We start from the raw sequence: 6000 nt of genomic DNA, 5'->3' as shown, positions 1-6000 counted from the left end.
AGAAATACCTAAAGGAGTTAGCAATCCCATCAATGATTTTCTCATCTCAGAACTCCAAGAGAAATCCCAACAGGTGCACCCAAGTAGGAATCACACTGGCTAGGTGAACGAATGGGTTGAACCCTGCGCACCATTTGCATAACACAAGGATCTATTAAAAGAAACCCAAGGACTAGACGTGAGAACATGGAGAGAATCCTCCTTGAGAGAAAATGTGAAATAGGAAAGGGAGGTTTCAGAAGCATTGAAACAGTAAAGTTGCCTTTCACAGTTCATTGAGAAGACACCCATTTTTTTGATTGTGACAATATATGGTCATCCAACGAAGAAATTTCCAACCAAAGTATTTTCAATTTTGGCGATCTAGTGAGAGTTCCTTAATTTTAATAGCCGTGTTGTCCTTGGAAAGCTTAATCCGAACCCCATTAATGGAAAGGAACTTACCAATTTTCAAATATTCTTTCCAGAGGAGCGAGGGATCCCGAGTCTTAAGAATAATGGTATCATATGATGACCCACTTACCTCACTAAGAGAAGCTAACTCAGCTTTCAGACGAGTGAAAACAATTCTAGGTAGAGAGGGGTCCTACTCACACGGACAATGAATACAACCAGCCTAACGTGACACTGTACCATCTGCCGACACTCCCAGTGAACAATCATAATTACCAGCTCATCGAAGATTCTGCTTACCATGTGAATCCCGCTCACCTACATTCGAACCAGGGGATTTTCTCGCCTACCCCTTGCACAACTCATTTCAAAAACTTATTTTTTCACACCTTTAATCTGCAATTAACTAGAGAACTATAAAATTATGGAGGAATATTCAACTATCTGAACATTAATTCAATAGTTAAATGTATTAAATTATTGTCATCTAGATCATTTATATATTTGAATATATTGTCTTCTATATTTATTATCATCATGAATCTAACCCATTAAAGAAATTTGAATTAGTCTATCAATTTGAATTTATAGGCCATCTTAACAAATTTATAGACCAAAGAAGTAACGATAAACAATTTTTAATATAAATTTTATATTTCCATTTGATAGAAATAAATTGTGTATATCAAATCACATTCAATCACTCAAAATCAAACTATTAAAATTTAAAATTGAAATACCAAAATATGCAAAACAAATATTAAATAAAAACATTTTTTTATATAGTAACAAATAATTCCTTACGAAACTTACAATCATCTCTCTGTCGTTTATTATACTAGCTCCGCAATCAGTGTTAATTTGAGCTTAAATATAGCCAAGATCGACTCATGCAAGAGTATTCGTATATTGTAAATGATAGATACATCTTATGCATACACTATTTTATCTTTCAGGACCTACAGACGAATCGTATAGTTTGATTGGAATTTGAAAATGACTATTTGATATGTGAATTTTGTCGGTTAAAGTAGGGTCAAGGAATTCGTAATTTTGACACACTTATGAGACTAACTTTTATTTCTTCTTTATAATCACCAGCTAGTTGTTTGTACGATAGTTCTGTTTAGGTTTGTCTAGAAGACGTGTCCTTTGAAAATAAGTAAGTTTTAAGCAATTTTTTAGTCGAAAGTGGAGATACATGAATCTCCGACTCACATTTCCTTTTCCTTTCATCTTCATCTTTTCTGTGTGGCTGTCATAATCTGGAAAATTTAATAAGTCACCTTTTACAGGTAGAAGAAATCGCAATCAACTTTATGACTAATTTTAGGTTGTGGTTCATATCTTCGCCGTAATATGTCCAGTTAAGTCTTCTCCTTTCACACTGCAAGAGATTAAGTACTCTTCTGAGAAAATGATGAATACAATTAAGAAAAGAAAACCAAATCTTTCTTGGGGATCAATTTTGGACGTTTGAATTCACATGTGTAATGCTTGCGTTGGGATTGTTCATCACGATCGCATTCGTTTTCAGTGATGGTATTAGCTTTAACGCCTTGGTGCCCCTTCGGCTCTTTGTGGGTTGCGACCAGATATTTTCAAATACAAAAAGAAAAATAGATTTAAGACATGAAACATCTAGAAAAAGGAAAAGCCACATTTGATAAATACAATCATGCCATGGTTTACCAACGTTATTCGTTATGCCATTTATTTAATAAGATATTTGGACAAAGTGTGTGAAAGGAATTTATCTTTTCATGAATATGATTTATATTTTTAGTAGTCGTTTATTTTCCATACAAAATAATATCTAATCAAAACTATTAAATCTATAAATCACAATGGATTTTTACACGATTTCTATTGGTTCAATCCTCTTAATTTGCTTTATCAATACTGCAAAATGCAAAAAGTTTGTTGAAAAATAATTGAGTTATGTTAATTTGTATTGTTGATTAGAAACTATTTTGGATGGAGAATAATGGTTGCCATATTTTCATTTCATAATTTATTTTTTTAAGATTTTGTTTTATAGATATATAGTTAAGTGAATTTATAATGATTTCATAAATTTATGTAGATCATAGAACATTAGAATATAATAAGTTGTGATTTTTTTAAAGTATTTGTATAGAAAAAAGTATGCTTGGAGAGCAAAGTGTAGGTGTACAATTAGCACAATTGGATCAATGTTCATTTACTAGAATCATTTTTTAATTATAATTTCTCAACACTTAGTAATTCATATTCTTCCTCCTCTTTTCCATCTCCTACAATGTCTACTATTGTGAGTAAAATGTGGCCATTGGTCTCCTATAAATTGTTAGAATGTATTTGAAATGTAAATAAAACTAAAAGTAGTTTGACAGTCTAAAATGGAACTATATTCATTGTTTCTTTAAATGAAGCACAATTTATGTTGTTACACATTATATTCCTTGTCGTAAGAGAAGTTCATAGTTAATTTATTACTAGTCTAACTTATATGTTTCACTATATTGGTTGCTTTAATTATAAACCAACATACAGTTCTTAAACATGCTTCCAACTATTTCCTCTATCTAAAAATGTTACATCTCTAAATGAATTAGGAATTTTTTGTCTTTATTTTATAATGTTAAAAGTTATACTAAGGAGTCCAAGGGGTTGAGCTTAACTGGTTAAAACACTGGGTTCTCATTGTGGAGACCCAAGTTCAATTCCCAATAGGGACATCTAAAATGATAGTCTAAGTTGTGACTCTTGGCCTTCCAAAGGATGGGGAAGGTCTTGGGGTCAATCTAATCACACATAATAATAATAATAATAATAATAATAATTCAAAGATATGTAATGGGGATGGGGCCCCCTACTGTGGCCCCACTAGTTCATAGCTCCAGTCAAAAGCTATTCAGGCTTCAGCCAATTACCTATCAAAAAAAAAAAAAAAAGTTATACTAAGGAATCCAGATATTTTTTAAAAAGTATATATGTTAATTTGCAATTAAATATAAGGAAAGATTTAAAATTAAATTTTAGTCTTACAATTAGATTTATTAAACATTTGTTAAAATTGTATTTTTTTTTTAAAATGGTTAGAAAATCAAACTCAATTACAAATATTTTAGTAGCAATTAAGTTTAAAAAATACTAGTATTTTGATCACTCTCAACAAAAAATATATTTTAGGTTGTACAAAATTATATATAAATCTATCCAAAGTTTAAAAGAAATTCTTTTTGATATGTAAATATTTTTCTTATGTTCCCCTATGCAATATTAATTCAATTATTAAATTAGACATAAAATTTATACAAGCATTCAAAATCACTACAAAATTATTTCACAATTAAAAAAAATTACAATAATGAGCTAAAGAATGAAAATCACCCCATGTGATCTATTTCTATCTCTAAATGACTTTTTCCACCTATTTTCATCCTTAATACTCATCTTTTTTATAATGAATTCTCTTTTGACTCCCAAAATTAAATTTATTCCTAATGAGAACCATGCCATTTGAACTGATCAACTTCTAGGATTATTAGTGTTTTCCAATGCAAACTTATAATTTTCAACATAACATTGTGACAAAAACATTTTTATATTCATGCATACCTATACTAATGAATTTTCCTATACTGGAGAACATATCTTCTATAGAGATATGGGCTGTCAAAGATGATAGCATAAATATCAAGTCGAATGACATGTGGTGCAGAGGCACCTAAGCACACAAGCATACTAGGAGATCAAAAGTCATAATATGAGCAATTTTATTGTATTTGAGTCATTCATAATGTATTAAGGCTATTTGAGTCCACTGAATCATAATATGTAAGGATAAATGAGCTATTTTATCCAAAGATATCATATTTGGTCCATCTTGAAGTGTTAAAAGTGTCCATGTAAGGGTTAGAGTCATTTATGTCAAAAATGCAAAAATTGTAAAAATTTACAAAGTTGCAACATTGCCAAAAAGTGCAACAAAAGTGTAAAAATGAAATCCATTGGTCATGAGGTGGTTAGAGTGGTTATGAAGGAGTTGGAAATGGTTTATAAAACCATGTTTTATCAAAATCAAGAGAGTAGATCAGTTTGGAGGGGATTTGACAAAGATTATCCATCAAACCCTCAAACTGTCATAAGGTTTTAAGCAATCTATGACTATCATAGATCCACGGAGAATCAAATTTGGTGTATTTTTATATGTAGATGGTTTTGAATGATGTATTAATAAATTATATTTCAGATGATTCATTTCTTATGCATTTTTGTGGAGTGTTTGGCAAGATATGTTTGTTTTAACAATAATTATCAAAACCTTGCCAAGGGTTACCCATTTTTGGGAAAATGCTCAAAAATTTTGATTTAACCATTGGATCGGGCTGAAATTTGAAGAGAAGTTGTGTAACTAAGTAATATAAAGTCTGACTGGAGAGATTGGATTTATAATCAATATGAAAAAAAAAGTTGATGACTGTTTGTTACAGTTCATGGTGAAAGGCAGATTGGTGAAGGCAACAACAGTCTAGTTGCAGCATTTGGTATGGTCACATGAAGAATAATAATGACAAAAGGCTATATGTGTTGTAAAGGTCTAGGAATCTTCTTTCCACTTATTTTTGTCTTACTTAATTTGGTTAAGAATTGAATATTTTGTGATTATTTTGGTGAAAATAGGTTTTAAGGGATGAAACCGTGAACTAGGGTATTCTATGGCAATAAAGAATTTGTTCTCTCATGTTATGGTGAATGTTATGATCTGAAATTTTAAATGAAAGTCTGTAGGGATGGAATATAACATTTTAATTTTTTTTGGAGTTGAGAAGAGTGGTTGATCTTTTTATATGTCTCTTGATTCAACTTTAAAGTCTACCCTTGAATGAAGTTTTTATCGTTTGTGATAGATGCTCTGCGTCAAATTGGTATTAGAGCTAGAAGAGCCTGAGTGTGTGGGTAGAACGCCAAAGGCAGAAATCCACACCAGGACCTAGCCATGAAGGATTTTTTATTTGGCTTTTTCTGATTTGTTTTTGGTTGCAAGGTGATCGTCCATCTAGCTGCAAGAAGGCAGACAAGGAAGGTTTGTCAAGGGTCAAATAGATGGTCCAGGGCCATGGAATGGTCCATTGGTTGCCAAAAGACTAGGGAGAGAGGCAAAGAGGAGAACTCCTAGCTGAGGCACATAGGTTGTTGGTGAGGTAATGCAACATGGAGAGGTGGACTTATGGTTGGTAAAAGCACTTGGATGGCAGCCACTAGAAACTCCATTGGTAGGAGTCACAAAGAGATTGTTTGAGAAGGAAGCAACAACATAAAGAGGCATAAAGAGGTAAAGATGAAGTCAAAGGTGAAAGTTTCACTCAAAATTTTCTTGCAGGTCATTGTACCCATGTTTCCAAGGGACTTGGAAAGTTTTCAAGGTTGGGAGTATGGTGCAAAGGCACCTAAGCACACAAGCATACAAAGAGGTCAAAAGTCATAATATGAGCAATTTTATTGTATTTGAGTCATTCATAATGTATTAAGGTTATTTGAGTCCAGTGAATCATAATATGTAAGGATAAATGAGCCATTTTGTCCAAAGATATCATACTTGGTCCCTCTTGAAGTGTTAAA

This window comes from Cryptomeria japonica, chromosome 4 (assembly GCF_030272615.1).
Source record: "Cryptomeria japonica chromosome 4, Sugi_1.0, whole genome shotgun sequence".
NCBI classification, from domain to species: domain Eukaryota; kingdom Viridiplantae; phylum Streptophyta; class Pinopsida; order Cupressales; family Cupressaceae; genus Cryptomeria; species Cryptomeria japonica.
Note: the sequence above shows the minus strand (reverse complement) of the source record.